This window comes from Pinus tabuliformis, chromosome Q (genome assembly GCF_031772625.1).
Source record: "Pinus tabuliformis cultivar Carrire ecotype Pingquan chromosome Q, CPIR1, whole genome shotgun sequence".
NCBI classification, from domain to species: Eukaryota; Viridiplantae; Streptophyta; class Pinopsida; order Pinales; family Pinaceae; genus Pinus; species Pinus tabuliformis.
In genome coordinates, this window is record NC_142296.1 from 613,526,760 (window position 1) to 613,554,219 (window position 27,460).

The 27,460-nt window shown below is 36.4% G+C and overlaps 1 long non-coding RNA gene across 1 annotated transcript; it reads right to left on the reverse strand.

The window, feature by feature from the left end:
• Positions 1–6,105: 6,105 nt before the first annotated feature.
• Positions 6,106–6,448, reverse strand: LOC149220936 (uncharacterized). Its single transcript, XR_016248798.1, has 2 exons — positions 6,316–6,448; positions 6,106–6,193 (listed from the first exon to the last, which is right to left on the reverse strand). It is a non-coding gene; the product is annotated as an uncharacterized LOC149220936 (long non-coding RNA).
• Between the last annotated feature and the right edge of the window lie 21,012 nt (positions 6,449–27,460).

Below are 27,460 nucleotides of genomic sequence, written 5' to 3' on the forward strand. Positions count from 1 at the left end.
TTAGACCACTTTAATATGATCACTAGTTTGCTGCTGACAAATGAACAATTTCTCAATGTTAATAATCATCTATAGTTCCTATTGCCTTCGACGTTGGAGGACAAAAATGCATGTGGATGTCTTAACAACTTGTTAAGTGCCACTCATTCATGATTTTCTCTTAAACGTCACCCTTAAGAATGCCCTGGATCTTCCTTGAGGGGAATCGATTTTCTCAATGCTTCTTATTTTCTTAATGCTTCTTATCACATAATGGTATCCCAAAAGTATCATAAATCCAGTCCAATGGAGAGGTATGACTGTAGGGGCTAAATGTCAAAACATACATTTTGCATGCATGAGGCTTCACTGATGCTGTAAGGCTGCCTTTATGATTAGCTGCCGGAGTTCTGTGCTGTAATATCCACACAGAGAAGACTATCAGTGAAATAACAAAAAATGTCATCTGCAACTGAGGATTAAGTATAACGGACGTACGCCACTTATAACCATCCTAAAATGTTTATGTGCAACTCTGGACATGTAGATGAAATTTACCTTCCATAAGTTCCTGACTTTCGCAGAAAAAGAAGAGTGAAGTCCAATGTCTTTCCAACCATTTTTCAAGCAATCCCACAAATACTAATTCAAATTCTATTCTGAAAGGAAGGAGTTATGGTGGCTTTCACAATAATCTTGCAGTTCTACTTGAGCTTACCATGCTTTCTTAATTGTACTCCAGTATTGAATAGTGTTAACAATTAGCTGACCTCATCTTTGATACTATTAGCCAACCTGTTTAAATGAATTATCCTGATAAAATTATAATGAAAATGTTTATATATTTACCCGTTAAACCTTGAAGCAAGTCTCAAAATCATTCTATCATATAGTCTTGGAGACAGGACTGCAAGTTTATGGTCTGAAGCATTGTCCAAAGTGAAGAGAATGCAGCTTATCCAGAAAACATGGGTACAATTTCAGAACAAGTCAGGAAACATTATTTCCAAAAATGTTGTTTTGAACAATTCAAAGAGTTCATTTCAACTTCGTTTGTACTAGAGCAATAAATAAATTCTGTTATGCTCTGGTTGCTGATCATGTTAGAGAATAACTCTCCAATACATAAATGTAATAGGCTATTTAGGGATTCTGTTTTAGAGTACAAACAGCTCATGTATAAGTGTTGTTAAGGATGATTAGCTGTAGGTTAATGAGTTAAAATAGGGAGGTTAGTTGCTGTTGAAGCTGGAATCTTTCAGCAGGACTCCACTACTGTGTTTGTGTATAAATAGAGGTACCAGTGAATAAAGAATTAGTGAAGTATCTTTGTGTGCACATTTTGTATTGCTGCAATATGTATGTTTCTCATTATTTATCAAGTCACAATCCCAGCTGTAGAATCCAGATGATTAACATGTTGGTCTCCTTGTTGGACAGTGAGTAAATAACTGTGGAGATCAAGTCATCAGTCAATCGATGTGAACTGTGGTGTAGTTAGTGGAGTTGGAAAGATATTTGACTAATGTAGTCAAGTCTAGTCTCGTGCTAGCTGAATAAGCTATGTAATTTGCTCATATAATCGAATATTGAGACTCTACCTTCTGTTTATATGTATTTATGTTTAAATTTGAAGCCGCACTGTGACTTTAGGAAATTTTTTGACCTATATAACTTTAGGATGATTTTTGGGTTCAACTGAGTTCCACAAAATTCCAATGCAAGAGGGAAGAAATAAAAGGAGCAAGAGAATACCTTGAGGATGCAGTTATCACTCTAAAAACTGTTTACAGTTTCTATGGTGAAATGATATATACACAATTTTTTGTGATGGTATGGTTCATATAGGCAAAAGACAGAGTTTCATCTCGTTCTACCGCTTGTACTCTCTGAGAATGACCATTTTTCTTGTAAATTCGGCACAGCACCCAATCATCAAGCTGGAGAACAGAAGTGCCATCAAAATCAACAATACCAATTTTAGTTGAATGAATCAATTCCTATTCATAAAGAATCAAAACACAAGAACTGTGAAAGGAAAATCATTCATATTGATCAATATTCAAGAAAACATCACTTTGTAGGGTGTGTTATTTGTATTTACACAATTGATTTTTTCATTCAATCAACTATGCTATTCTCTGTGCTTTTGCTGGGTTCCTTCATCACCACCATCATTGGGAAATTCATTTCCCTCTTGAAGCATGAAACGAGTAGCAATTCCCAATTGATCTCACACTACCACCACAAAGAAGCTAGCAATCCTGATATACAAATCGAACCAGCCATCCTATCAAGCAATCCATGTAGTTCTCAATCTATAGCTTTGATAACCCAAAACTCAAATCTTTTATATTCAATATGCACAGAAATTTTCACATTAATATGTCTGGATCTCATTTTAAGATCTTTACAGATATGATACAGAGGTAAACCAGATTTTTCATACTATGACAAGCGATATTAGCAAGTCTTGGAGTCTCTCTTATGTAATGTCTCCTCCTTATTTGATAGAGTTGACGTTGTATGAGCATCAACTGCACTGAAGGGATCATCCAATAGATAAATGTCAGCATCATTATATACTGCTCTAGCCAACTGAATCCTCTGTTTTTGTCCTCCACTCATATTCAATCCTCTCTCCCCAATCTCTGTCATATCTCCATGAGCAAAACTCCCTATATCCTTGTCTAACGCACAAGCTTTTATTGCCTCCTTGTATTGAATTTTGTCCATTGGTTTCTCATAGAGTATGTTATCTCTGACAGTACCACTCTAAATCCAAGCTATTTGTGCCACGTAGGCAACATTGCCATGTACTTCAACCTACACGTAGTCCAATCAAAAAGTTTATGGAAGAATTTATGTACATAGAAAGCAAAAAAGTTGCATCTACAATCTTGTTGAACTATGAAATGGTTACTTTTGCTCAAGAAGAGTAGTTAATGTTCAACTTACATCTCCTGAAATTTTTGGGATTTCTCCAAGAATTGTATATATCAGAGCAGATTTCCCTGATCCCACTGAGCCACAAATTGCTACCTTTTCTCCAGTTATAATGTGCAGATGATGTGACTTTGACGTTTGGACAGTGGATTGGGATCATCTATGGCAAGTCAATCTATTCACTTTGACTAATGTATCATTGTACTTATGGATTTATCTCTCTCTGAACATTTGATATTATCAAGAAGAAAAGATTTGTGGGTTTTCCACCTTGTGGGGTTTTGCCCTGGCTTTAAGCCTTTGAACTTTGATGTTCTTTCATTAGTTACTGTCATATGATAATGGTTAATGTGATTGCTAATGAATTAATGGAATTAATAATGAGCTAATGGATTAATGAAGTAACTGACCTAAGCAAAGAACATGTTAACTCAAAAATTAACAACAATTCATTTATGGCATTTGCCTATAAAAAGACATTTAACAAGTTCTTGGCTTCCCACTCAATAACTGAATTATAACATGAGGCAGAAATTGTTTCAGCTATGAAATGTGAATGTTGTGTGATCCTGCATGGTCATGCCCTTACTTCAAGCTTCAAATTGGATCCATAGACATTGTCTCCTAATACTTTGACAGCAATACTAGTCTTTTTGGTATGTGTTGTATTGGATGTTCAAAGCTCTGCAATCCACCTGATGTAGAGAAGTAACAACCTGCGAAGGAAAATGAAACAACCGATATTACATTAGAGGCTCTATAGCCAACATTCAGCTACACTTTCATGTGCCAGATAGCTAAAAAACAGATAAGCTCTAATTTAGCAGTCCTATATTATTTCGGGGAAATGGAGCAAAAGATTTTCCACATCCTTCTTTCAGTACATTTGGCTCATCAGATAGTACAAGGTAATCATCAGCTGCAGTGCCCCAAAAGCAAGGCACTGAATCATCAGCATCCTAGCAAAACAAATAGTTATTGGTCAAAAGTCAAGAAACCGACAATTTCAAGGAATGCTTAATATTTTATATGGGAACAAAATATGTTCAAATAAATACTCAGGGCACCATTCTGTTATTGGGAAATTGGAAGTGCAGCCTATGATAGATCATATGAGCAGAATTTTCGGGGTAACAGGTGCCAATAGCCCATATGATTATAAATAACTAATCTTCCCCCTTCCCTCTCCCAAAACAAATAATTAGAGAAACGTTATGGGAAAAGAACTTAAATTTATTTCAACGAAGTAGGAATCTGGGAAAATCTTGGGAAATTGCTTTAGCACATTTGCAAAGGAATACAAACTATCAGACTGGTATCTTAAAAGTTTTCGGCAAAGAGATATATTTACAAGCCAAACTCCTATATCATGTACCCTATTAGAAAAGCAAGTTGAAAATTATTTCCAAGACTCAAGACCAGATCTCAAGAATTTAGAGCAATCCATTAAAACAGAAAGTCGGGCTGAAAGATTGGGATCCGATTTAAATCACTGTTCTGTTTCAAGTAAGTGATAGTCTTATTTTCCTGCATCAAAGTTGTAAAATAAATCAGGTAAGCCCAATGTCATTACAGTCATTATTGGTCAACCTAATATTCTAATAATGGCTGTGAGGATAACCACCAAGTAAATATTTCTTTAGATTACAGCATTTCTTTAGAAAAGGCTAACTCTGCTACATGAATCAGCTATGATCAGTGAGGGGTAGTTTGTTGTAAAATAAATCGGATAAGCCCAATCTCATTACAGTCATTATTGGTCAACCCAATATTCTAATAATGGCTGTAAGGATAACCACCAAGTAAAAATTTCTTTAGATTACAGCATTTCTTTAGAAAAGGCCAACTCTGCTACATGAATCAGCAATGATCAGTGAGGGGTAGTTTTAGTTATGATGACAAATGCAGATGACCTTTTCGCATGGATAGAATTTTTCATAGGATCTTATAATGGATAACTTCTATCATCTGGACTCTGGGATCAGATAGAAAGTCATGAATTTGGCAATTTGTCCCATAAATTGTCTACAAGTGACTATATATATATATACTTTCTCTAATTTAAAAACAGAGTACATAACTTCAACTGCCACTTCATTTCAGAAATATCCACATTGTAAAAGTCAATGCCTTCAAAGCACTAGATAAGTTTGAGGGTAAATTCAGCGTAGAATTTACAGCAAATGCTTCAAGACCGACTAAATTTGGTATCCTTCTCGAATGGAAAAATTAAGGGTCAATATAATCCAGAACAGTAAAAGCATAATTTAGGAAACAATTAAAAGAAGCAAAGGCAACAAAAGCTATTGTTGAAAGTTTCGATTATATGGTTCAGGGCCATTTGGTAGATCCTCTTTCAATAGACTAACTCTTGGGTGAGCTATAACATGCAATAAATTGTAAATGGACAATAAGTATGATGTTTCTGAATGTTACATATATAGGCTTAATGGTAAATACATTGTTTAACCAGTGCCTTTAGATACCACCTGTTCTTACTTGGACAGTCTTGTTCTCGTCAATCTTCGGCATTCCCTCATTTCCCTTTCTGTAATAAGCATTGAAGTTTGCACCTAAATCTATATAATAAGATATAAAAGAGGATGAAAAATTTTACCCTTGCATGAACTCAGCGAGTTTGGATAAATGTAAGAATTTTGAAGAACAGAATTGTGTTGTTTTGGACTGGAAATGTTGCTGAAGAAAATTGTCTACACAGTTGTACAAGATTACTATAGGGTACTTCTGCAAGTCCTCTCTTACTTCTCTGTGCCATTCATGAAAATCGCTTTTTGATCTTCATTCTCTATAGAATTGTCCCTGTTTTTAGACACCTTTTGAGATACCCCAAATTCATATAATCTGAAAAAAAGCCAATCCTTTCATTTTACAGTTCCAAGTCAGACTTTGACCGGTAGAGAAATGGCATAGGTATTTGTTTGAGTCACTAGTTAACCAATTTTTTTAACAGTTCTAGATACCTTTTGAGATACCCAGCAATTCATTTATGGCGTTTGCCTATAAAAAGACATCTAACAAGTTCTTGGCTTCCCACTCAATAACTGAATTATAACATGAGGCGGAAATTGTTTCAGCTATGAAATGTGAATGTTGTGTGATCCTGCATGGTCATGCCCTTACTTCAAGCTTCAAATTGGATCCATAGACATTGTCTCCTAATACTTTGACAGCAATACTAGTCTTTTTGGTATGTGTTGTATTGGATGTTCAAAGCTCTGCAATCCACCTGATGTAGAGAAGTAACAACCTGCGAAGGAAAATGCAACAACTGATATTACATTAGAGGCTCTATAGCCAACATTCAGCTACACTTTCATGTGCCAGATAGCTAAAAAACAGATAAGCTCTAATTTAGCAGTCCTATATTACCTCGGGGAAATGGAGCAAAAGATTTTCCACATCCTTCTTTCAGGACATTTGGCTCATCAGATAGTACAAGGTAATCATCAGCTGCAGTGCCCCAAAAGAAAGGCACTGAATCATCAGCATCCTAGCAAAACAAATAGTTATTGGTCAAAAGTCAAGAAACCAAAAATTTCAAGGAATGCTTAATATTTTATATGGGAACAAAATATGTTCAAATAAATACTCAGGGCACCATTCTGTTATTGGGAAATTGGAAGTGCAGCCTATGATAGATCATATGAGCAGAATTTTCGAGGTAACAGGTGTCAATAGCCCATATGATTATAAATAACTAATCTTCCCCCTTCCCTCTCCCAAAACAAATAATTAGAGAAACGTTATGGGAAAAGAACTTAAATTTATTTCAACGAAGTAGGAATCTGGGAAAATCTTGGGAAATTGCTTTAGCACATTTGCAAAGGAATACAAACTATCAGACTGGTATCTTAAAAGTTTTCGGCAAAGAGATATATTTACAAGCCAAACTCCTATATCATGTACCCTATTAGAAAAGCAAGTTGAAAATTATTTCCAAGACTCAAGACCAGATCTCAAGAATTTAGAGCAATCCATTAAAACAGAAAGTCGGGCTGAAAGATTGGGATCCGATTTAAATCACTGTTCTGTTTCAAGTAAGTGATAGTCTTATTTTCCTGCATCAAAGTTGTAAAATAAATCGGATAAGCCCAATGTCATTACAGTCATTATTGGTCAACCTAATATTCTAATAATGGCTGTGAGGATAACCACCAAGTAAATATTTCTTTAGATTACAGCATTTCTTTAGAAAAGGCTAACTCTGCTACATGAATCAGCTATGATCAGTGAGGGGTAGTTTGTTGTAAAATAAATCGGATAAGCCCAATCTCATTACAGTCATTATTGGTCAACCCAATATTCTAATAATAGCTGTAAGGATAACCACCAAGTAAATATTTCTTTAGATTACAACATTTCTTTAGAAAAGGCCAACTCTGCTACATGAATCAGCAATGATCAGTGAGGGGTAGTTTTAGTTATGATGACAAATGCAGATGACCTTTTCGCATGGATAGAAATTTTCATAGGATCTTACAATGGATAACTTCTGTCATCTGGACTCTGGGATCAGATAGAAAGTCATGAATTTGGCAATTTGTCCCGTAAATTGTCCACAAGTGACTATATATATATACTTTCTCTAATTTAAAAACAGAGTACATAACTCCAACTGCCACTTCATTTCAGAAATATCCACATTGTAAAAGTCAACGCCTTCAAAGCACTAGATAAGTTTGAGGGTAAATTCAGCGTAGAATTTACAGCAAATGCTTCAAGACCGACTAAATTTGGTATCCTTCTCGAATGGAAAAATTAAGGGTCAATATAATCCAGAACAGTAAAAGCATAATTTAGGAAACAATTAAAAGAAGCAAAGGCAACAAAAGCTATTGTTGAAAGTTTCGATTATATGGTTCAGGGCCATTTGGCAGATCCTCTTTCAATAGACTAACTCTTGGGTGAGCTATAACATGCAATAAATTGTAAATGGACAATAAGTATGATGTTTCTGAATGTTACATACATAGGCTTAATGGTAAATACATTGTTTAACCAGTGCCTTTAGATACCACCTGTTCTTACTTGGATAGTCTTGTTCTCGTCAATCTTCGGCCTTCCCTCATTTCCCTTTCTGTAATAAGCATTGAAGTTTGCACCTAAATCTATATAATAAGATATAAAAGAGGATGAAAAATTTTACCCTTGCATGAACTCAGCGAGTTTGGATAAATGTAAGAATTTTGAAGAACAAAACTGTGTTGTTTTGGACTGGAAATGTTGCTGAAGAAAATTGTCTACACAGTTGTACAAGATTACTATAGGGTACTTCTGCAAGTCCTCTCTTACTTCTCTGTGCCATTCATGAAAATCGCTTTTTGATCTTCATTCTCTATAGAATTGTCCCTGTTTTTAGACACCTTTTGAGATACCCCAAATTCATATAATCTGAAAAAAAGCCAATCCTTTCATTTTACAGTTCCAAGTTAGACTTTGACCGTTAGAATAATGGCATAGGTATTTGTTTGAGTCACTAGTTAACCAATTTTTTTAACAGTTCTAGATACCTTTTGAGATACCCCAAATTCATATAATCTAAAAAGAACTAATTCTTTCAACTTACGACTTAATTGGATATTCACAGTTAGAAAAATGGCATAGGTTTTTGTTTGAGTCACTGGTTAATCTATTTTTCTATCGGTCCAGGATTTCCCTAAGTTCTCAAGAGAACTTAGCATTCAATAATTTGAAGAAGAGCATTCATATTTTTTGCCATTACAAAGAAGAAATAGCCTTAGATTTATCCACAAAAATTATTCCACAAATTCCTGTGTATTATGATAATTTTCCATTGCAATTAGTTTAAAGCCAGCATTATTTCTTAGCAATAGATGTTGGAGGAAATATTGTTGTCCACGTTGGACCCGATCCTGACATGCATGGGAAATGCAATTGAAACTTGTTATAAGCTTCACTTGACATATACATTGGTTCTATCCTATCATGTAAGCATTGCTCAGAAAAACTGAAAATTGCAGACTAATAATTTGTAGAAAACGCGCATTAGAAGGTAAGTTCCGTAAAGGCATTAGACTTGATTGAGCTCTGCAAAAGGTTGGCTATCCCAACCCACTAAGGTCGGCACAACAACTTACCTAACTGCTCCAGGGTTGACATTCAGGACCAAGGGTTGACGAAGACCTCATTTAGTTGTCCTGTCAGGAACCCTGGCAGAGCTTAGCTAAAGATCTTTAATGAGTAATCCTTTCAATGAAGGTAAGTTCCTTTCCATCGTTTTCTGATTCGAACTGAGTTAAAATTTTAGTAAGGCATTGGCACATTCTTTCTAGCATTGATGATGGATAGTGGTATTACCCAAAATGTCGGTTCTTGACTAAAATTTTAACACAGCTCAAATCTAATAACGTTATGCGCAGTTCTTCAAGCTATGAAAGCCTACATTCATTGAAGCCCCTTTCGCCTGAGCGTTATCCACCATAACAAAGAGTGTAAGGTCATCCATGCCTGAGTTATACAGTAAAACTTCGGGAAAATTGCCACAGAGAATTTTGGATGTCTGAAACACACAACAAGCGGTTCTAGCAACAAGGTACTGATAGAAAGGGTTCAGAGAGTAACGATAGGTAGGTACTCCTAACCATTACTGTCAGTACTCTCAGTTTATATTAGTACAAAATTCTCAAAGTGATAGGTCATGAATTATAATAGTTTCCATAGCCCTCCCCTCCTGCCAAAAATTGTGAGGTTTCTGTAAAACATTAAAATTCATGTATGAGATGTGAGACCTACCTATTGCCTCTGATCTTGAACCATGTCTCTGCGCATTGCCGATGAGCGATGCTCAAATCCTCTTTACAGCCACAGCCAATAATAATCAGGTCTCCAGAACTTGATCTGCCATCAGAGGTCAAATGACATACTCTGCAAACAGTCTCTGCATCATCGCCGACACTATGGGCTGCCGCTCCAAAAATCTGAAAATCCAAACCAAAAATGGTCTGAATACCGCCACCCACTTCGACATACCTATAAAATTTCCCTGTGTCGCTTCAGACCTCAGAACGTTTTTCACCGATGATCTAATGGCTGGAGATGATTTAATCGTCTAACAATCCATTTAACGGCCCACGTTGAGACACGGTGGCATGGAGGGGAGTTCGTCTCAGAGGGAACGCCTTACGGCGTAAATATTTTGGTCTTTCACAAAAACTATAACCTATAACTTAGAAAGGAAGGTGGAAACTTCAAGTATAGCAGTGCTCTTTTAAGGAATTTTAACTTTATCTACATAAGCAAACAAAGACTTGTAGCTTCATCACTAGACTTGAAAGTAGAAAACATAACATGACACATGACAGAGAAGGTTACAAAATTATACCCAACAACTCCTGGAAACTTCTGATTGTTTCATTAATCAACGATGATATCGAGAATATAGTGGCCTAGTCTCTGGGTTCTCCAAAATTCGAACCCTTTCTTTGAAAATTTTCATCTTCTTATACATTGTGGAATAGTTATTGATTTCTGAAACTGCCGAAATTATTCAACTGCTTCTCTAACTATATGAAGTAAAAACTATTACAAAAATTTACAGAGGGTAAAAGATACCTCAAAGAACATGAAATAATAGGAACATAACTGAATTCATAAGAGGATGATAACTGCTGGCTTTCTCTGTTAATCTGCTGCCGAATTCCTTTGTAAATTACCTAATGATGTTTAATTCATTATAGCCATAATGAAATGAGTTTATCTTGTGTAATCCTGGGCTTACATACGTATCAGGCATTTTGATTGGCCAAAATACAAAGAAAACATACCCAATTGTCTTCCTCTTCAGGTTTGACTCTAACCCTGATTTTCTACTTTACACAGCGAAATTAATGCGAACCTTTGCTTAATACGAAACTCAAAAAGAGTTAATCTTGCTTTATAAATCTGTCAAATCTACCCATTCAGCGCTTTGTTGACTTCCACCATAAATCGAAATCGGCCCTTTTAAATGATATATCACCACAAAACTTAACTTTATGCACCCTTAAGCCTCATATGCTTAAATCCTTCATATTTGCACTATTTCTACTATATAGCTTTTATAATAGAAATATGCCATAGAACATGCCTTTCCCACCGATATAATGTTTTCGATGCAATATTTAGATCCCTGTTGTTGATCTGCACTTAGTGGATCTGACGATCTACAAAGATTTCGAGTGGGACATAAGCACGGAGAATACCCACCTGAAATGAGTGGTTTTCTCTCTCCACCTAGCTGTTACGTGTCGAACAATAAGTGGAATTGGGTGAGCTCCACTAAAAATCGCTTACCACTTTTCATCCACTTGAAATTCCGCATTTTAGCTTAAAATCCGCTTTTTCATACACCTTGTGGACCCGCCAGAATTATAAAATGCAATATATAGTTTTTCAGGTCCGTCATTGCAAATTGCAATCGGCGGAACCCATATACATGTATATGAAGGGCTTTTCGATATAGCGGACCCATCGAAATTATAAACACAATGAATATATGTTTTAGGTCCGGCTATTGTGAATCGCAATTGGCAATCGATGAATGAACCAATACAGATGCATTCGGCGCTTTACGAACCCGCCGGGCTTTTAAATATAATGTATATATTTTAGGTCCGGATCTTTGACACTTTATAACTTGTTTCTTTTGCGATTCCGATACACAATGTGCTTTGTGATATATATATACGTATACATTCATATAACCATTGGCTTAATCTTTGGCTATACCGGGGCCGATTATTTTATTTTTACTTGTTCCTTTACAAAGAAAACATACCCGATATACCATTATTACTCCCTTTTTCTTTTATCTATTTTTGAAATATTTTCAAGTTCTTGTATGAAAAATGAATACTACAAGCAACAAAAATGCATGTTACAACATTTGGCTCCACCTAGGGATAGTGCTTTTGCCACAGAAGCACTATGAACCGCAAATTAGTGCCTTCACCTTGGGCATGGAGTCATATATTACTTTGCATAAATTGAAATTCTATGGCATTTGTACACTGATTTCACTCCGATATTTACAATGAAATGATTCTTATTCTTCAGAACTAGAAGTAATGCTTTAAGTATTTCCCATTGACAGGCAGCTGTAGAGTTTCACCATTAAGATTCTCAAGAATGAAGGTATTGTTGGATCTTACTTCAGAAATTCTAAAAGGGCCATACTAGAGAGGATCAAACTTCCTAGGTTTACCCTTATCTTCTCTTCTAGTATCCCATCTCAATACTAAATCTGCAACTTTAAAATCACTTTCCTTGGCTTTTCTGTCAAAAATATTTTTCATCTTGGATTGATACATAATCAAGTTGTCTCTTACCTTGTCCCTGTTCTCGTTTAGCTCCACCACTTTGTTCATTCTTCTTATCAAAGCATTTGGTTCTTCTTTTGCCTCCTGAATCATTGCAATCACCGGCTTCACAAGTTGACTTGGAAATAGATGTTGGAAATAATACTGAGAGGGGGGGTGAATCAGTATTATCAAGTAAAATATTCCTTTTTCAAATCCAAATGATATACGCTACTTCAGTTAATTAAACCCACGTATATACACAACTATGTAGAAGGAAACCCACGTATACTATGCAAACTTATAAGTTACTTTATCTTTCAGATGTTGATTGTTAATCTGTGTATCAGAATCAAATAACCAGTAACTAGAAACAGTAAAATAGAGCAGAAGACAATCACACACAAGATATAAGGTGGAAACCCAATGTGGGTGAAAACCACCTGCTGCAATTCGTCTCTATCTTCTTTTAATTAGAAACTTCTTTTTACAAAGTACTGGTGCAGTCCTTTACCAGTACGCAGGCTGTAACCTGCAGAGAGCTACAACCCTCTCTCGTTCTCTAGCTTCTCCTGGAAGGGAGCTACAACCCCCTTAGCTCTTGCACTAGCCAAGATACTAGTACGTAGCTGCTGGCCTACAGAAGGCTACAACCTTCTCTTTCTTCCAGGGACCACGTTTCATAAATTTTCAGACTGGATCCATGAACATCAATCAAACATCAAGAATCTCTGCATCAAACAATCTCCTTTTCACCAATTAGCATTGAATCAAGTAGACACTTCTCTGACAGCTGTACCCAAATCACAGTAACAGCAACTACACACCAAACTCTGAATCCAGAACACTGCAACAATAAACAGAAGCAACAAGATCACAACTCAAAATATACGCTACTTTAATAGCCTGAAACCTGTGTGCATACGCTTATGCATATGGAACAACCTACGTATACGCTGTTTTCATTTACTGAACTGGCATGTATATGCGCCCTCGCTTTACTGAACCTACGTACAGATCTATAAAGGATAATTCGCTCTTTCAGATATTCAAACACTAATTAACCCAGATTATCAGTTTTATAGATCAAGCAAGTGCCACATATAACAGATCAAAATCATACAAAGAAACTATTATTCAAGCTTAAAGATTATGACCCATCAATAGAACTTATCCTTCTCCTTGTGCTAAGGTTCCTCCTTCATTCAGATCCAGATCTGCACCATAACCCAATTACCAGTATTCCAGACCTAGCACTTTATCAGATATTCAATAATAATTCAGATGATCCCGTGCCACATGATCTCCTTCCTCTTTTATAGTCTTAGGCCTTCCACAATACCATGGTCCAAAACCATAATAAACCAATACCATGGACCCAATACTTGGGATCAACACTTCTGACGAGATACCATGGTCCAAAACCATAGGTTCAAATACCAAGGACTAACTACCACGGACCAAAAGTAAGTTCTCCATCATATACACGCTTTTCCTTGCGTGAAAGAGCGTGTATACGCATACGTGCCTTTGTAACGTATAACCCGCATGTATACGCGCCTTAGTCTAGATGAACCTGCGTATATGACATTTCCTTCATTATGAAAGCTTGAACTGAGATCTGTCACCAGATAGAGTTGCCATCAAGGACAACACCTGTGCCATAGCTCCAAACCTATGCCATAATGCCAACAATAGAGCCCGAGTTCCATATACTAATTCAAAAGGTGATTTCCTTGTAGATCTTCTTGTAGTTACTCTAGCAGCCCATAGAGAAAACTTTAACTTAGAATCCCAATCTCTTTGATTTTCTGCAATGGTTTTCTTAAGGATCTTCATCAAAGTTTTGTTAGTAAATTCAGCTAATCCATTTCCCTAAGGATGGTAACGTGTTGAATGAGACAAAATAATGTTATACTTGTGACAAAAAGTAATGAACTTACTTGAATTGAAGACTTGAGCATTGTCTGTTATAATTTTAATGGGGCATCCGAATCTACTGAAAATATTTTCCTCTAGGAACTTCGTTACTATCTGATCATTTTCTCTCTTAGTAGGAATTGCCTCTACCCATTTGGTGAAGTAATCAGTTACTGTGAGAACCCACCTATGTTGTCTACTTGAAGGTGGATTGATTTCTCCAACAAAGTCCAATCCCCATTGTCTAAATGGCTCCTCTATGAAAACTGGAATCAAAGGTAAAGGGGCTAATATTTTTTTCTCAGCAAAATGCTAACACTTCTAACAACTTCTAACAAACTTATATGTATCACCAAATAAAGTAGGCCAATAAAATCCTTCTTGAAGGATCTTATGTGCAGTTACTTTCCAACTTTAATGTCCTCTACAAAACCCCTCATGATAATATTTGATTGTTTCTGTAAATTCATCCTCTATTAAACATAGCAATAAAATTCCTGCAGGATCCTTCTAGTACAATCTACCTTCCACAATCAGATATGGTTGTGCCTTGATCTTTAGTGCCCTATACGTTGTTCTATCTAAGGAATGGGTACAAGAAAGAAAGCACAAATAATGAAATATATGCTTATACCATTCTGAACACAAAAATTTATACTTGATCTTCATACCTGGATCTTGCTCTCCTTCACTTTCTTCAGCTGCTTTTTCATCCACAGGTGCCAACAAGTTAATTCTCAATGCCTGAAAGTTTGATTCTGTGAACATTTTTGCCAATCCTTGTCCTTTCACCAACTTCATGGGTTTTATGTCCAAATCATATTCTTGGATCTTGGCTATCCACTTTCCTCTTCTGCCTTCTACATATCATTGTAGTAATACATCTTTCATTGTAGAATTTTGAACATAAGCAATGATTTGTGACTGCAGCACATAAGTTCTAAAAGCTTTCAGGGCTTTTACCAAAGCATACACTTGTTTCTCAAGAATATTATATTTCAGCTCAGAATCCCTAAGAATCTTATTGAAGAATGCAACTAGCTACTCATTCTCTTCATCATTCTTTTGTAGTAAGACAACAACTATTGAACTTGATGATGCGAATGGAAAAACTTGGAAAGGCTTTTGGTAATCAGGGCTGGTTAAGACTGGAGCTGCATGTAATGCCTCTTTAATCCTAGAAAATTCTCTAGCTTCTTTGGTCCAATTCAATTCATTCTCCTTCTTTAGCATATTAGTAATTTCTTTTACAATTTCTGCATATTTGGATACAAATCTTCTAAGGAAGTTTATCTTTCCCAGAAACTTTTGAATATCCTTTTTACTCCTAGGAAATGGTATTTTTTGCACAGCTTGTAATCTAGCTGGATCTATCTTCACTCCATCTCTGGAAACAATGTGTCCCAATAGTTTTCCTTCCTCCAGAGCAAAAATGGATTTCTTAGGATTTAAGGAAAGTCCAAATCTTCTACATTTATCAAAAGTTCTTTTCAAATGGTCCAAATGTTCTTCATCAGACTTTGAGAAAACAGTAATATCATCCAAATATATTACTACAAACTTATCTCCAACAAAAGCAATGTCCATAGCCCTTTGAAATGTAGCACATGCATTCATCAATCCGAAAGGCATTCTGGCATACATAAATGTTCACCAGGGAGTTGTGAATGTTATTTTCTTCTGATCCTCCTTATCTGTAGCCACCTGGTTAAAACTAGAAAATCCATCTAGCATTGACATTCTAAGAGATCATGTTACCTTTTGCAGCACATGATCCATCTTAAGTAATGGATAATTATCTTTCAAAGAAGCCCTGTTGAGATTTCTGAAGTCCACACATAACCTTATTTCTCCATTTTTCTTTCTCACAGGTACTAAATTAGCCACCCAATCAGAATACCTGAGTGGGACTATTATTTTGGCATCAAGAAACTTCTTGACCTCCTTTTCAATTGATGGTAGAAGCAGAGGATTTATCTGTTTAAGCTTCTATTTGTAGGGTTTAATTCCCTCCTTCAAAGGAATCTTATGCTAAATAATATTTACATCATAGGTTTTGAGATCTTCATAGGACCATGCAAAGACATCAACATAATTCTTGAAAAGTTTAATATATCTTTCTTGAAAATTAGGTGAAACTCCACCATATAATTTGACTAACCTGGGATTCTCCTGAGCTCCAATGTTGTGATCCTGAATATGTTCATCCTGTGAAATTTTCCCGGAGTCCACAACCACATCTTTGGAATTAAAAAGCCTTTCAAGAGGAACAAGTTCATTTGGTAGAATATTATCTTTCAATTGAAAGATCTTCTGATTTGATATTAAATCTTTTAAATCACTGACTTCTGCAATTTTTGTGCCCTCAAACTCTTCAACCATAGTCAAAAACTCTTTAATCGATTGATCATCTTCAAAAACTTGCCAATTTTTAACATTATCAGGAACAGAAGGTTTGTGTCTCATTTCTACCTCATATCTCAGTCTTGGATTAATAGGAGGCTTGAAAGTACTAGAAGCCATAGCCAATGAATCTGTTAATCTATTCTCATCTCTTGGAATGAATTGAATGTTAAAAGCTTTAAAAAAGTTCTCAATCAAATCCCATACCTCATTTCTATATGCCCTGAGCCTAGGATGCTTTGTTTGGCAATGATCTTTTTTTTGCTTAATAATTAGCTTTGAATCTCCAAAAGCAGAAATTGACTTAACTCCAATCTATTTAGCTGTTTGTAGAGCAATAATCAAGGACTCATACTCCGCCACATTGTTTGCTTCCTCGAACTCTAATTTGAAAGAAAAAGGGAACATATTACCTCCAAGCGCAATTAGAAGAAAACCAACACCTGTTCCGTCCTTGGAGTAAGCTCCATCAAAGAAACATTTCCACACTTCTTCAGTTTGCAGCTTTGTAATTACATTGGTTGAAGTAAGCTGCTTCTGATTATCTTCAACCAGCTCTGCATTATCATGCAATGCGAAACAAGCAAATTCATCCTTCTCCTGACTATATACAGGTGAATTGCTTGCTCCATTTTTAGTAATTGTTTTTACAAACCTAGTTTCTCTGTACAATCTCCTCTCCTTCCCACCAAAAATCGGTATAACAGCATATGTAAAATCTAGCTTCAAAACACCTCCCAATTTAGCCCCCCAAGACCTAGATAGAAGCATTCCAAATCTAGCAGGGATATCTGCTACTACAACATCCATGACCAAGCTTCTAGCTAGAATTTGGGCTAGTGACATTGCCAGATCCTTAATAACCCACAGACACTTGAATTTGTTCGAATCAAAAGAATACAAGTCCCTATAAGGTTTGGTAACTTGTAGATTTAGTTTCTTCATTATTGACAAAGGCATAAGATTGTGTGAAGCTCCCGAATCACATACAATTATGTAGGAGGAAATCATGAACCAATAAGGAAATATAAAAAGAAGGTATTGAAGAATCTACTTCCTCTACATGTGGACCAAAAACCACTATTGGTTTATCCTCTTGCAGATTTATAGTGTCATTTATACTTTCATTTTCTTTTAAATTAATAAACTCAGCAATCTCCTTTTGATAAATAGGTGTTTTTTCCAACTCTATAAGGGGAACTTGTATTCTTATCTTTTCCAACTCCTCAGTAAGACTAAACAAGTGACCCTGTTTAGCAGTCCTTTTGTTCTCATCTTCACCTTTCTTCATGACTGGAATTACTTGAGTAATTAAAACAAGTTTCTCCAAAGGACTTTTTTCAGTTTGATCTTGAGAAGGCTCACCTTGAAGTATCTGTGTCTTTCCATTTGCGTTTTGTTGCTGATTTCCTTTATTTACTTGTTTTCTAGGCTGAGATTCTTGTGCAGTCGCCTTTGGTGAGGAAGTTGAAACTTGCTACTCACTTTCATTTTCTTGATTTCTTGATATTTTCCTCGATCTCAAGTCATACTTCTTATGTGTTGGCTTATATGGCCTTGACCCAGGTTCGGAAGAATTATTTAGCCAAAAAAATCCTGCAGCTACCAGCCCTTTTGGCAATAGCCCGCGAAGCATGGACTGAGGTCTCACCCGAGGTAGCAGGGGAGGGTGCTGGAACCAGGTTTTTGCACCCTGGGGATGTCTTGGATGTGGTTTGGGGCTTGCACGTTGTTCTGCAGCCTTGTGCTATGCTAGATCCGTGCAGATCGGAATACCCTTATCGCGCTTATTACAGATTGAATCACTTATTACTGGTTTGATCTAGTTAAAATGGTCTTTAAGCAAACATTTATTACTTTTGGTTACTTCGTGCATCAAGATTAATCCAGTTCACATGTATTCAACTGTAGCAAATGTAGAAATCATAATAGTTCATTTATCATAAAAGAGTAAAGTCGCAACCAACACAGAATTCAAAAGAAACTTATCTTTATTATCAATCTTCAACAATACATCCAGATCCACCCTGCACACTCAGCTGCAGGGGTCCGCGCACATAGCTGCGGACTTTCCAGGCCTCTACACACATAGCTGCAAAGCCTCTACCTTCTACCCTACTCCCTTGACTCAGACTTACAGATGTTTTCAAGCTATTGCCTTTCAAAATCCATTACATTCCATCTTTTCCAAGAACTACTTTTCCCTCATAGAGCCATGCTCTATTTATACTCTCCCTTGGCCCGTGATCCCTCCGCGGGCCAACTCTATTACTATTTCTTTACATTACTTTTGGGCAGACTACCCTTTGACTCAACCTACTATAGCTCGTGCTCTGCACTTTCCTCAGAGTCTTTTACCAAAATTCCAGGCTTCGCACCCCATACTCGTTCTGCGGGGCTTGCGCTACCCAACATTATGTAGCTCAGCTTGCATTAAGTCAGAAAATTGTTTCCAATATTCATCAATTTCATTTTCATCATGAATGACATCTGTTTCATCATATACATATTCTTCTCCTTCGATACCAAGTTCATCTTCATCTACTGCATATAATGTAGAAATTTGATCTTCAGGTTGTTCTTCACCAGGATCTGCTTCTATATATAATGGTTATTGAATCTAATTTTGATCTTTTCTTTCCCTTTACAGGATTTGCAAAGGTTGTCTTCTGTATTGGGGATTAAAGTTCTTATTATATTGTGTTTGCTTTTGCAAATTCTTATTTTCTAACTCTAATTTATTTAAATTATCTGACAAAGTTTTAAACATATCCTCCAATGCTTGACTTTGAGAGGATTCTATTTGACTTTCCCTTGTCTTGGGTAGGCTGTGTCTTTGGTGCTTTTCCTGCAGCCACCAGATTTGCTTCTATCTCTAATGCATCTATTTGGATCTGATCAAGGGTTGGAGATCTTCTTTCCCTTAATGTGAATCCAAAATTTGATTCAAAAGCCCCTACAAAAGTTATTTTTGCACCAGCAGGAGGAGGCTTAATCTCCACTGGGAGTCTATTGTACAATTTTTAAAATCTTCTGACAAATTTGGCCACAGTTTCATCAGACTTCTTCTTTATGGCATTAAACTCTGTTAATGAATACCCATGGTCTCTTTTTTCTCCCCATTTTTGGATGAATAAATGTTCCATCTCTTCCGAAGAAGGAATAGAATTATTAGGAAGTCCTTTAAACCATTTCCTTGCGTCTCCATCCAAGGACTGAAAAAAAAGTCTTAGAATAACATCTAAATGTTCAACATTTAGGTTGTCTGTAAAATTGCAAAATATTGACCCATGATTCTCTGCAGTTATTTCATCTTCCCCTGTAAAACAAGGAAGAATTTTGAGGTAATCCTGTGGCATTTGATTAAACAGTTGTGGCAATTGAAGGGGTGCATACCTATTCATCCCGAATGCACATACTACCATGTTTATTGAACCTTGATTACCAACAGATGTGGAACTTGAGTTAGAAGTAAATGGAGTGTGCAGAGGTGGTAATGTGGCTATTGGTTGAGATTGAATGATTATAGCAGATAAATGAAAAGTAACAGATTCTAAAGATTGCTCTTGACAGTTAGGTTCCTGAAATGAAGATGATGAAAAATATGACTCTTTATCAAATGAATATTTAGGTAAATTGTTTCCTGATGCAGACAATATAGTAATTGGTGTAATTGGAATCTTAGAACTTCCAACCCTCCTAGAAACTAGCCTTTCAGTATCTGAAAGAGCTTGAACCTTCTGTTGTGAAGTGTTTGATCTTGTATGGGGTGTCCTTGAAGCTAGAGTTATTGCTTTGATTCAAAACAACCGAATATTTCCTCCTCACTGAACAACCAGAGGAAAATAGTGAAAACCCAGGGAAAAGTGTTCTTGTCTTCTCTCCTCAGCAATGACACCAATTAATGTTGTACCTTAAGAAACCAATTTCCTAGTTGTAGAGAAATTTTGCTTAAGACATTAATAAATATTATTTATTGTCACTTATTGTTTGTTGTGTTCTCAAATGATGGACCTGACAAACTTGGTCTTTTAACCCTTAATACATGTATGACCAGAACATCTCAGAATGCTATTTGTTGCTAGATATAAATGATGAGTGAAGAAAGCTTGAAGGAGAAGTTAAAGATAATATGCTGTTTTTTCACAGAAACTACTATCTGTAACTTAGAGAAATTATGAAAATGAGAACTGAATCATAGACAATATGATTCTTAACACAGAAACTACTATATGTGACTCTTGGAGAAGTTAAAGATAATATGTTGGTCTTTCACAGAAACTATTATCTATAACTTAGAAAGGAAGGTGGAAACTTCAAGTATAGGAGCGCTCTTTTAAGGAATTTTAACTTTATCTACATAAGAAAATAAATACCTGCAGCTTAATTACTATACTTGAAAGAAGAAAATAGAACATGACACATGATAGAGAAGGTTACAAAATTATACCCAACAACTCCTGGAAATTTCGGATTCTTTCATTAATCAATGATGATATCAGGAATACAGTGGCCTAGTCTCCGGGTTCTCCAAAATTCGAACCCTTTCTTTGTAAATTTTCATCTTTTTATACATTGTGGAACAGTTGTTGATTTCTGAAACTGCCCAAATTATTCAACTGCTTCTCTAACTATATGAAGTAAAAACTATTACAGAATTTTATAGAGGGTAAAAGACACCTCAAAGAACATGAAATAATAGGAACATAACTGAATTCAGAAGAGGACGATAACTGTTGGCTTGCTCTGTTAATCCACTGCTGAATTCCTCTGTAAATGCCCTAATGATGTTTAATTTGTTTTAGCCATAATGAAATGTGTTTAGCTTGTGTAATCCTGGGCTTACATACGTATCAGGCGTTTTGATTGGCCAAAATACAAAGAAAACATACCTGATTGTCTTCCTCTTCAGATTCAGCTCTAACCCTGATTTTCCACTTTAAACAGCAAAATTAACGTGAACCTTTACTTAATATGGAACTCAAAAAGAGTTAATCTTGCTTTATAAATCTGTCAAATCCACCTGTTCAACGCTTTGTTGACTTCCACCACAAATCGCAATCGGCCCTTTCAAATGATATATCACCACAAAACTTAACTTTACGCACCCTTAAGCCTCATATGCATAAATCCTTCATATTTGCGTTGTTTCTACTGTATACCTTTTATAATAGAAATATGCCACAAAACATGCCTTTTCCACCGATATAATGTTTGCGATGTGATATTTAAATCCCCATCATTGATCTGCGCTTAGTGGATCTGACAGTCTACAAAGATTTCAGGTGGGACATAAGCACAGAGAATACCCGCCCGAAATGAGCGGTTTTCTCTCTCCACCCGGCTACTACGTGTCGAACAATAAGTGGAATCGGGTGAGCTCCACTAAAAACCGCTTACCACTTTGCATCCACCCGAAATTCCGCCTTTTAGCTTAAAATCCACCTTTTCATACGCCTTGCGGACCTGCCAGAATTATAAAACGCAATATATAGTTTTTCGGGTCCATCATTGCAAATCGCAATCGGTGGAACCCATATACATGTATATGAAGGGCTTTTCGATACAGCGGACCCGCCGAAATTATAAACACAATGAATATATGTTTCAGGTCTGGCTATTGTGAATCACAATCGGCAATCGGTGAATGAACCAATACATATGCATTCAGCGCTTTACGGACCCGCCAGGCTTTTAAATATAATATATATATTTCGGGTCCAGATCTTTGACACTTTATAACTTGTTTCTTTTGTGATTCCGATACACAATATGCTTTGCGATATATATATATATATATATATATATATATATATATATATATATATATATATATATATATATATATATATATATATATATATATATATATATATATATATATATATATATATGTGTGTATGCATTCATATAACCATTGGCTTAATCCTTGGCTATATCGGGGCCGATTCTTTTATTTTTACTTGTTCCTTTACAAATAAAACATACCCGATATACCATTATTACTCCTTCCTTTTGCTTTTATCCATTTTTGAAATATTTTCAAGTTCTTGTATGAAAAATGAATACCACAAGCAACAAAAATGCATGTTACAAAAACTTCCACAATCATTTTGGTTCTTGAGAAATGACATCAACAACCATTTATAATTTGAACATCCTTGTTTGCAAATAACCATGTCCCCTACCACATCCTACTCAATACAAGATTAAGCATATATAATCATAAAAATCATGTATCATGACTTCCACAGTCATTTATAATTTGAGCATCGTTGTTTGAAAATAACAATATCTCCTACCACATCTTGCTCAATACAAGATTAAGCATATAATCATTCAAATCATGTATCATGACTTCCACAATCATTTATAATTTGAGCATCTTTGTTGGCAAAAAAATAGGTGTCCTGCCATATCCTACTTAGTACAATATTAAGACAAACATCTTTACCTCTCAGGCATGACCTTAGCAATGGTCCATGGCCACATCAAGAAAGTCATTGAAGAACACTGTTTAGCTAAATGTGTTATGACTAAATTCAAGAAGTACAACAAGATCTTTTCAAATAAGATTTGCACAACAGTTGGCCAGATGCCCAACTGGGGTAAGGGACCCTTCAAGTGTCGATTAAAAGTAAATATTCGAGTACAAGTGGAAAACTTGCATTATCTCATCCCTTAAAGACTTTCGACATATGGGGACCGAATCAGATACATTATTACGGACCCACCACTGCTTCTTCTTTAAGCCAAGGGTCCACTAATTCATGTGTGAGAAGGTCTGCCATGCAGCTGAGGTATCTAGGCTTATGTTCGATACCAAAGTAATAACCATCTAACCAAACTTCCCATCACATGATGCAGACGTAATTAGCAGCAAGTTCATGGACCATACTGCCCATCGCATGATGCGGATGTTATTATCAGCAAGCTCACAGTTTGCTTTTATCATGTTCGACATGACTTTGAGATCGGTTCAGACCAAGAATTTAACAGGTTTTAAATAAAGCTTGAAATGAGATATACTTTTCTTGACTACAAGTACTTATTTATGGCTTGAAGGATAATTGAGTTCAGCTCCATGAAAGGTTCCTGAGGTGTAGCCACAAATCTCTTCAGTGCCATTTATGCATTCAAGAAGAATGCCTCCCCATGCAAAATTTTATGCATCTGTTTCAAGGACATAAAATCCTTCATCTGCCAGGAGCTTGAGAGGAGGAAGGTTCTGGACATTCTCCTTGATGGATTTCACCGCCTGGGTCATGGCTTGGTTCCATGGGATTGGTGACTTCTTCAATCTTTGCTACAGGATAACTAGATCTTGGGCTTGTCCCTTATAGAAAAATCTGATGTAATTCAAACTGCCTAGGAATCGTTGCAGCTAGGTCTTGTCTAGGATTTTCTCTGGAAAATTTTGTAGGTTTAAAAGAACATGATCTTGCAGTGTGATACTACCATTAAAAATATTTATACCTAAGAAACTTACATCTGTTACTCCAATTTCAATCTTGGATTTTGACAAAGTCAATCCATATTTAACACAATGCTCACAAAATATTTGGAGATGTTTCTGATGTTCTTGGATATTCTTGGAATAGACCAGTAAATCATCTATGTAGATAATTAACCAATCTATTCCATGGAAAACATCTTCCATTCTTTTTTGAAATTCACTAGGAGCATTCTTTAAACCGAAAGGCATTACCTTCCATTGATATTGTCCATGTGGGGCAACAAAGGCCATTTTATAACGATCTTTAACACCGATTCCAATTTGGTAGAAACCTGATTTAAGATCGAACTTGTTGAAGATGTTACATCCTTTCAGTTTTTTGAGAAGCATTTCTTGATTTGGCAGAGGATATGCCATATTTTTTAACACTGCATTTAGGGGTTGTAGTTGATCACCATGTGAGGTTGGCCTCTTTTGATCTCTGAATGCTTGTTGACGTACAATGCTTGGCACACCCATGGGCTCTTGGATGGTTTGATTAGGCCCCTGTCTAAGAGATCTATAATCTCTTTCTGGCAGTAATCCAACTCTGTTGGACTCAGTAGAGAATTTGATGCTTTCTGTGGTATGATCTGTATATCATCTGCATATGGTAGATCGATCACTTTATTTTCTCGTGCCCAGAAAGAATTGGGGATATCTGAAGTACACTGCTGGATAAGATTTTCAGAAATTTCTTTCAAATAATCTTGACAATGAGCTCTGGCGAAAGAAATGATTCTTTCTTTTTTCTGGACTTCTGTAGGCTTTGGCTGTTCTAGCTTTTCCTTGTGGGGGATGAAGAATGTACAAGAATTTTTGAGAGGAATCTATACAGACTTACTAGAAATATTCATGGCAAATATGAGTTGGTGGTAGTCAATAGAAATGGGAGACTAATGGGTAAAGAATTCATAACCTAAAATAATGTTGGCCGAGATGTCATCAAGTTCGAGGAATGTACATTGAACTGGATGGTCTTGGATGGATATAGGGAAATCAATTACCTGATGTGGGAGAGAAAACATTGAACCAGTAATGTTGGCACCACCCTCCATTGATTTCTCCCAGTAGAAAGGGGGAATAGAAATATGGTGAGCTAAATTAAGCTGAGCGCCTAAATCAAGTAAACAATCTAAGGAATATGGTTTACAATCAGGGGGACAAAAGGTAAGAGGAATATACAATTTAGGTTGACTGGCGAGAGAGAGAGACTTACCAGGATAAAGTGCAGACAAATTAGGTGAATCAAGCCGTTGGGCATAATCTGGTGTAGGCGAGATAGGGGAAGATTGTTCTAGACTGTCTAGAGCCTTAGTTTCTAGATGGTCGAAATCATCATCAGAGGATTCAACAACTTCTTTCTCGAGCTGGTGCAATTGTGCTTTGAGTACCTAGATTTTTGCGGCAAGGGATCTGATATTTGCTTGCTTGTCATGGATTTGCATACGCATGGATGTGTAGGAGGCACACTTGACAAGTTTTTTCTCTGGATGCTTGGCTAGATGGTCATCATATAACTCAGTCAGATGTCAGTAGGAGGGGATTGAATAGGCTATCTCCTTCTCCTTTTGTTTGGTCGTCATCTGGCTGGATGACTGAAGTTTTGGATGGTTTAAAGTAGTCATGGCGGCATCAATTTTTTTGATATCATCATGAATGTTCATGCAAAGATTTATCTGCCATGGCGGTGTTTGCACGAGATTTTACCTTAAGTCTACAAGCCGCTTGTTAGGCATAGAAACCATACAAAAGCGATAGGACTGCAAACTATCTTCATCATCAAAACTGCCATGGAAACTAGGAATGTGGTTTCCATCTTCTTCTTCTGCCTCAGAATCATCTTTTGGATAATAAATTTCTCCAGTAGGGTCTTCATCATAATCAAAGTAGAACAGATCCCACATAGTAGGTTCTAAGGTATCTGTGAATAGAGTTGCTAGCTTTGGCTTCCGTGCTTTTTGTGGACATTCATTTGCCCAATGACCTTCCTTATTGCAAAAAAAACATCAGACTGATTTAGCTGGAGTCTTTCAGTATCAAAGGAATCGTTGTTTTTTTTGGAAAGGCTTCTTTCCAGGCTAATATGGCTTCTTATAAGCTTCTAGCTAAAACTTACTCTCTGAGGACCAATGCTTCTTATGCGGATCTTTGGATTTACAAGAGAATTTAAGGTCACAATTGAAGGGTCCTTTACCCCAGTTGGGTATTTGGCCAACTGTTGTGCAAATATTATTTGAAAATATCTTGTTGCACTCCTTGAATTCAGTCATAACATGTTTAGCTAAACAGTGTTCGTCAATGACTTTCTTGATGTGGCCATGGAACATTGCTAAGGTCATGCCTGACAGGGAAAGATGTTTGTCTTCAAAATATTTGTTGATGGCGATGGGAAGAATGCCAAGCATACTCTGGATATACCTCTTGAGGTATGTTGTATTAGCATAGGAATTGGATCGGATGAGCCAATCCTGCATTTGAAAAAAATAATCTTCCATAAGACCAAGATTGCCTAACTGGTTAGACATAAACAATTCACTGTAATGGTCTGGATCTTCATCAATTGTAAGGTCGACAAACTATGCACATATAGCAAATAGCAACTAAACAATGGATCGTTATGGCCAAGGATGGCTTCTTGGGCTTCTGTGGAGGCGTAATGCCACCATGTATGTGCTAAGCCACCAAATCCATTGATAATGAGTTGTGCAATGCTGCAGAGAGAAAGGGTAGGGTCATCAATCTGTTTTTTCATTGCCCAACTATTGAGGAGACTCATTGCATTCTCCAATTCAATCTTAGGCTGGCAATTTGGAAAAAACATGGGTTCTTGTGGCATAGCTTGGATGGCCACACTCATAGCTGAAACTCCAGTCATTGTTACTGATATAGGATGGGATGTTTCGCCAACTTGGGTAATCCGCAAAGGGATACTTGGTTCTTGCTTAACATAAGCAAGGAACTAATTTATTTGGTCCTTTGAAAGGGTCAGACCTTTTTCTTGAACCTGTTGCAAGAAGGATGTTGTGACAGAAGTAGCTACTTTGATCTCTTCTTCTTAAGCTGTTTGAATCCCAAAATTCCAAGTAGGTAGCTTATGACTAGCTATGCTAAAGTTGAAAGTGCATCTAAGCTTGTTCTTGGGATTATCTGTAAACATAGCCAACTTTGATGGTCTGTCCAAAATAGAATAGTCAAGGGTCTGAACCTTAGATCCTAACTTCTTGATGATTGGGGTAGTTATGGACAAAAATTGAGATATAGCTGCCAACCTTTGGTCTAGCTTTGTATTAGTTGTTGTAAGGACTGATATGTCAGCTATCTTGTGATCTAGCAATTCTAATCTTGCTAAAATCTTCTCGCACAATTCCTTTTCTTTAGAGACTACTTGTTTAACCTT